Source organism: Microtus ochrogaster, linkage group LG2 (assembly GCF_000317375.1).
Source record: "Microtus ochrogaster isolate Prairie Vole_2 linkage group LG2, MicOch1.0, whole genome shotgun sequence".
In the NCBI taxonomy this organism is placed as follows: domain Eukaryota; kingdom Metazoa; phylum Chordata; class Mammalia; order Rodentia; family Cricetidae; genus Microtus; species Microtus ochrogaster.
In genome coordinates this window covers 54020817-54026955 of record NC_022028.1, presented here as the reverse complement: position 1 = coordinate 54026955, position 6139 = coordinate 54020817, and the positions used below count along the sequence as shown (strand labels likewise).

General features: G+C 48.2%; 1 long non-coding RNA gene across 1 annotated transcript; it reads left to right on the top strand.

The window, feature by feature from the left end:
- Positions 1 to 1055, top strand: LOC113457555. Its single transcript, XR_003378104.1, has 3 exons — positions 1 to 56; positions 436 to 459; positions 764 to 1055. It is a non-coding gene; the product is annotated as an uncharacterized LOC113457555 (long non-coding RNA).
- Positions 1056 to 6139: the final 5084 nt, after the last annotated feature.

The window sequence follows — 6139 nt, the reverse complement described above, 5'->3', positions numbered from 1 at the left end:
TGCTGGGTCTGCTCTTCCTCGGGCTGGGGCTGTTCATCTACTTCAGGAACCAGAAGGTAAGGAGCCTGGTGGGGGCCAAGACTCCATAGCATTTCAGAGAAGAGACATGACTTTGTTCTTAGAATGTCATTGGTGCTGTGGTCTCAGGTGTCGATGGACCCTGAACCCAACAGTCTGAAGTTACTAGAGTGAACCCTAAGGGGTGATGAAAGATGGAGATGGGAAAGTTAAGATGGTTCTAACTTGAGAACTGGGAACAGAGGAAGAGTGAAGGAACAGCCACTGGGCTGGTGTGCCTGAGGCTTCCTGAGCCCCTTCTCTCTGTTCACACTCCCCTCGGCCCTGCCCTGTGATGGCAGCTCAGCCTATGGGAACAGGTGTCTGGGGACAGGTCTTCCTCCATGCACTTAGTGTCTATTTTATTCTCTTCTCTAGGACAGTCTGGACTCCAGCCGACAGGTAACACCCTTCAGTCTTCCCTCAGAGACAGATCTGCCTTCCCTACAGTGTGGGGTGGGGTGTGAGGGACACCAGGCAGAAACACAGGGGAAGATAGAGACCCCAGGGCCTGACCAGGGAGTTTGCTCTGAGCCTTGTTTCTGCACAGGCCTGTTCCCTGTTCAGGACTGTGCTGTGAAGCAGCACAGACTTGGAACGTGAGACGTTCTCTCTGCTCACCACGCTGTCAGGGAGGCCTGAGGGGGGAGAAGACAGACACTGCAGAGTTCGGTCTGGAAACTCCACTGTCCCCTGTGCTCTGCAGGACTCCTGAGCTGAGCTTAGGTGACAAGGCTGAAGGAAGGAGCTCTTTTGTCTCCACATCATGAAATCTTTTCCTTCTGGGCTCAAGTTCCTCCACTGACAGTGCTTCCCCAGGACCTGCCTGCCTCCTCCTGGCTCTGGACCCTACAGACGTGTGCTCCCTGTCCAGCCCCTGGCCTCAGCCTGGCATCCTCTGGGACAGAAGTAACTCCATTTCCACCTGCCCCTTACGTGGTGCATCTGAGCCAATCTATGATGTGGGATTTCCCTCTGTGTGCTGTTAATATGTTTTATTGTCATTGGTTAATAAAGAAGCTGCTTTTGGCCTATGGCAATGCAGAATAGGGCAAGATGGGAATTCTAAGCAGAGATAAGAGGAGAAAGAAAGGCGGAGTCAGGGAGATGCCATGGAGCTGCTGAAGGAGAAAGATGCCCGCCAGATACTACTGAAACCTTGCTGGTAGGCCATGACTTCGTGTTGATGCACAGATTAGTAGCAATCAGTTAATTCAAGATGTAAGCTAGCTAGGTATATGCTTAAACTATTGACCAAACAGTATTGTAGCTAATACAGTTTCTGTGTGACTGTTTCGGGTCTAGGCAGCCAATTACTGCTGCAATGCCTGCTGTCTTGGATAGTTTCATGTCAACTTGACATCAGCTAAATCATCAGAGAGGACGGAACCTCTACTGAGCAAATGCTTACGTAAGACTGAGCAATAGGCAAGCCTGCAGGACATTTCCCTAATTAGTGGTTGATGGTTGAGGATGGGACGTGCCGTTCCTGGGCTGCTGGTCCTGGGGCTGTAAGAAAGGAGGTGGAGAAGGCCATGAGGAGCGAGCCAGTAAGCAGCTCTGCTCCATGGCTTCCTGTTCATGCAGCAGCTCCTGCTGCCAGGTCCCTGCCCTGCATGAGTTCCTGTCCTGACTTCATGAATGGACTGTGTGGTGGTTTGAATGTAATTGGCCCCCACAAGCTCACAGGGAGTGGCACTATTAGGAGCTGTGGCTTTGTTGGAGTGGGTATGGCCTTGTTGGAGAAAGTACATTAGTGTGGAGGCAGGCTTTAAAATCTTACCTATGCCTAAGCCACACCCAGTGACTCAGTTTACTTCCTGCTGCTGTAGGTCAAGATTTAGTATCGTCAGCTCCTTCTCCAGCACCACGTCTGTCTGTGCATCATTATGTCCCACCATGGTGATAATGGACTAAACCTCTGAACAAATGTAGGCCGCCCCAGCTAAATGTTTCCCTTATAGGAGTTGCCGTAGTAATGGTGTCTCCTCACAGCAATAGAAGCCCTAACTAAGACAGAAGTTGGTCCCAGGAGTGGGGTATTGCTGTGATGGGCCTGACCAGCTTTGGTTTGAAGGAGTATGGACTTGGGGCTGTGGGTTAGAAAAGCAGTTGGATGCTTTGAGTGCTACTTATGGGTCACACTAGCAGGAGCATGGAAGACAGCGGCACTGAGTGTGATTTGATGAACTGTGGGGGCCTGGCCCAAGAGGTTTCAGAGGAGAATATTAATATGTGACCTAGACAGTGTTGTGATATTTTGAAGAATGTGGCTGCTTTTTGCCCTTGACCAAAAAGTCTGACTGAGGCTTAAGTGAAGAGTTTTGCATTAATTCCCTTGGCGGAGGAAATCTCAACACAGCCTAGCATAGACTCTGTCATGTGGTGATTAGTGTTAGCTCTAATGAAGATTTACAATGAAAAGTACCAAGTTTAGGCAGTGAAGAAAATGAAAAGTTTAGGCAGTGAAAGAAACCATCAAAAACGAACGCTGGTGAAGGAGGGGGCCATGTTCCAGCTCCAGTAAGCAGCAGAACCTGGCAACTTCAGCCGTGTGGTTCTGGCTTAGAGTTAAGGAAAGAAGAAAGGGCTATGGACTATTTCTCCATTACTAGGAAAAGCAGCAGAGGCTAGGCATGTGTCAGGGTTTTCCCTGCATGGAAGCTTAGAGACGTCATTGCATAAAACTGTGAAGGAGAAACCTGGATTGCCTTGGAGACCCTAAGATATTGGAGATGTCAAAGCCACGGGGTACCTGCAGAGGAAAGGAGTGGAACCAACCCAAGAGAAAGAAGTGTGCTGTAGTCAACAAAGCTGACAGGAGCTGTAGATCTGAAGAGCGTTTTGACATCAGACACGGAGACACAGGGTTTGGAGTTTGCCGGATGGTTTTCAGTCTTGCTTTGGTCCAGTGTCTCCTCACTATGCTCACTTCCCCCACGTTTTTAACAATGATGTGTATCATATATTATTAAATGTTGAAAGTATGTGATCTTCTTCTCATCTTGATTTTACAGGGGATTACAGTTATGAGATTGCGTGAATCTCAGAAGAGACTTTGAACTTTAAAACATTGTTGAGACTGTGATAGACTATGGGGACTTTTGAAGTTGGACTAAATGTGTTTCGCATTATGATATTGTTACTTGCCTATGGGGCCAGGGAGTGGAATGTGGTAATTGGCTTCCATAAGCTCACAGGGAATGGTGCTATTAGGAGGTGTGGCCTTGTTGGAGACACCGTGTCACTATGGAGGCAGGCTTTGAGGTCTCATGTATACTCAAGACACACCCAGTACTCAGTTCACTTCTTATTGCCTGTGGGTCAAGATGTAGACTCTCAGACCCACATCTCCAACACCATGTCTGCCTGCAGGCCACCAAGTTTCCCCACCATGATGATAATGAACTGAGCCTTTGAAAATGTAAGCCACCCCAGTTAAATGTCCTTTATAAGAGTTGCTGTGGTCATGGTGTCTCCCCACAGCAGTGCAAACCCTAAGACAGACTGTAATAGTGAAGGCTGAGTGAAAGAAACCCTTATTCTTCATGTTGCTTTGGTCTTGGTGTTCCACCAGCGTAATAGTAACGCTAAGATATCTGCTCACTGTTTCCTCACGTAAACTAAGAATGGAAATCACCTGTTTCATAGAGTTGGCGAGGGAATAGGAAGGAAAGGAACGACTCACAGTAAGACATGGTTTATGCCTAAAGCAGATAATGTGTAGGGAATAAATTAAGCTTATGTTTTACATTTCCTTGTCTGTTAGAATAATTCTATACATCCTAAATAGTTCCAACTCTTTTTAAAAGGACATATTGAGTAGCTTGGATCTGGCTCAGTCGATGGAACCGTTGCCTCACAAGCACGATGACAAAGTCAGGTCCCAGAACTCTTGTTCTGATGCTGGGTGTGTCACAGGTTAAACCCCAGTGCTGGGGAGGTCGAGACCGATCTCTGGAGCACCCTGGGCTCTCTGTCAGGCTGAGTCAGTGAGATTAGGGCAGTGAGAGACCCTGTCTTAAACTGGCTGAACGGTGTTCCTCAGGAGGACACTGAGGTTCCCTTCTGGCCCCCACATTTATGCTGGATCTAATTTCTCTTTATTTCATGCAGATTATTTTATAAAGGTCACATGAAACCCACAGATAAAAACATCCAAAATGAATTCTTCTTACTTATATTGTCCAATATTTAAACATCTGACACTTTTTCAGGATACTTAGCTCCTTGTATCATTTTATGGTAACAATTGTGTTATGTGTGATTAGATTGTGTGTATGTATTACACATATGTAATTTGTCTGTGTGTTACAAATGTGTAATTACCATGAGAAGCACCCCCCCTTTTTTTAAAAAAAAAAGCAGCTCATTATATTTTGGGGGAAAAACTGTATGAAGGAGATGAGGAGATAGAGGAGGTGATTTGTTTAGGTAGGAATACTTTCTCCAGAGCAGCGGCTTCAGGCGTCCCTGGCCTGCAGGGCACGCGATCCCCCATGACTGAGCTGTGTTGTTTTTCTTTCAGTTTAGTGGCTGCACCTGAATCTACTGATATCTTAACTCCCATCTCCAACCCCCACCCCAGACCCTGCCGTTAGCACCCAACTGCTCAGACCACAGCCTTGTGGGATTTCTAGTGCCGCTGGCCCTGGTCAGCCACAGCCACCAAATGTAGGTTTTAACTGAGTCAGATGTTGGGGTGAAAGCCAGGCTGGGTCAGAGAGGCTGAGCAGCAAGCAGCTGATCTTGTTGTTTGGCTGCAAAGAGAAGCATCTCTGCACTCATCCCAAACAAAAAAGACTGTGAATCTTTAAGCCCCTCCCTACTCTTTCCTGTGTATCTCTCCGCCCATATTCCTGGCTTCTCTGTCCTCTCTAAGGTTAATTCCTGTCAACTGGTCACTGGCTCTGCCCATTGATCTAAAGTTAATTTTATTAACACAGTCTTGGAGTTTACAGTGTGACCAAATAGCCCACCACAGAAGTGGGAACACTGTGAAGGGTGTCACTGAGCTGTGCTGGGTGAGGAGCTGGACAGACAGACAAAGACCACAGCCTGATAAATCAGGTCTCAGAGACCCATCAAAGGAGCCTGGGCAAAGGTGTGAATCTGAGTTTTGTCCGTCGTGCTGCATGAGACACGCCCATTCTTGTGCTTCAAGAAGACACACTCTGGCAGACTCACTCAGTTACCGTGAACAGACTCTCTGGAGAGGTGTCTGCCCAGTACGTGCCCTCAGAGAGCCCGGTGGCCAAGAAGCCATCCTGCAGTTTTACGCTAGTCTTCTCATTCCTGGTCACACGCACACACTCCCAGGACCAAGGCTTCGCAGCTCCTGACCACCACCTCCCAGTACCACTACCCTGAGGTAAAGGCCTGCTGACCCAGCTCTCAGGGCCGGAAGAAGAATTTCAGCCAATCTGAGGTTAGATCTGAGGTTCCCGTGGTCGCGTGTCTCTCTTTAGATGAGTATAGGGTGTGTCTGGGCCCCGAGTTACAGTCACTGTGAAGAAACCGTCGCTCTGATCTCTGAGACACTGCCAGATGGAGCGCGCAGGAGTCCTCTGCAGACTGACATCAGGAGTCCTCTGCAGACTGACATCAGGAGTCCTCTGCAGACTGAGATGGCTGGGGCTGGAAGGGGAGGGGACACTCGGACATGCATCTGTCTCAGCCCTCCTTTACCCGCTGTCCAAGGCTGAGCCCAAACACGGGGAGCAGATGCGTTCTGAGATAGACAGAGGGTGACTCACCGGCGCGGAAACGTTCCTTCCTCCAACTCTGAAAAGAACATAGATGTGTGTTAGCAGACCTAATATTTGACTTTTCTACCAGAGGAAACCATTCCTTTGAATTCTAATGCCCCAGATGCACTTTGCACGTTTTGTTTGACCTAAAATTTCCATTCCTCTTCTCTTCAAATATTGACCCTTGAATTAATTACTCTAAATACACCTTCCATTGTGTGGACTAGAGGGGTTCACGGTACAGCTATCGTCTTCTCCAACAGAGAGGTGCCATCCCACGGCCCCCCTCAGGCACTCCTGAGCACACACGGGTGTGATGCAGCTGTGAGGAG